Below are 725 nucleotides of genomic sequence, written 5' to 3' on the forward strand. Positions count from 1 at the left end.
GTACCCTCAGAGTAGCCGTCGCGCCGGCCAATCACTAGGCTGGGTCGGACCCCCTTCGGGGAGGGGGAGGTTTGCCTCCGAGCCTCAACCGGTGACCGAATAAATTTCACACCCCAAAAATAATATACAAAAAATGGAAATCATGTTCACAGAAAATGGCTGGGAGAGCAAAAAAGGCGCAGTTCCCGATGACGGCTTGTCTGAGTTGCGCGGGAAAAGCCTCGCTCTCTTTCCTTCGGGTTTCCCCTTCGAAGCCAGCGCTCGGGGACGCACAGACACAACCTCGCCTGACGGCCACTGTATCTTCACTGTATTTCTCTTAAACTCGCTCTCCTTTTTCTTTTACTTCTCACTCGAAAGAATTTTCCAAAACAGAAACACGGTAGCGACATCAAAAGGGGGGGGAAACGGCGGCCGCTTCCCTTATCAACGACTTCTCTTAAAATTTTCTAAAAGTTACTCCATTCGTCGCTGGGTATTATTGCGTTCAGCAGAACCACCAGCAGCTCTTTCCTGCTTCCCGAACGCACACGATTCGAACTCTTTCTCACTGTTGGCTGGAAGAACTCACAAGACAGAGAGTCCCGCCCGAGACGCGCCGGGAAGGAGGGGCGGGCGAGCGAGCAGTGGGTGAGAGCGAGCACAGAGCCTGAGTGTGGAGGCTGCCTGTACCAGCACCCTGCCCGCGCGTCGCTCCACTACTGACGGGCTCCCGCTTGCGACCA

This window comes from Penaeus monodon, chromosome 24, assembly GCF_015228065.2.
Source record: "Penaeus monodon isolate SGIC_2016 chromosome 24, NSTDA_Pmon_1, whole genome shotgun sequence".
NCBI lineage: Eukaryota > Metazoa > Arthropoda > Malacostraca > Decapoda > Penaeidae > Penaeus > Penaeus monodon.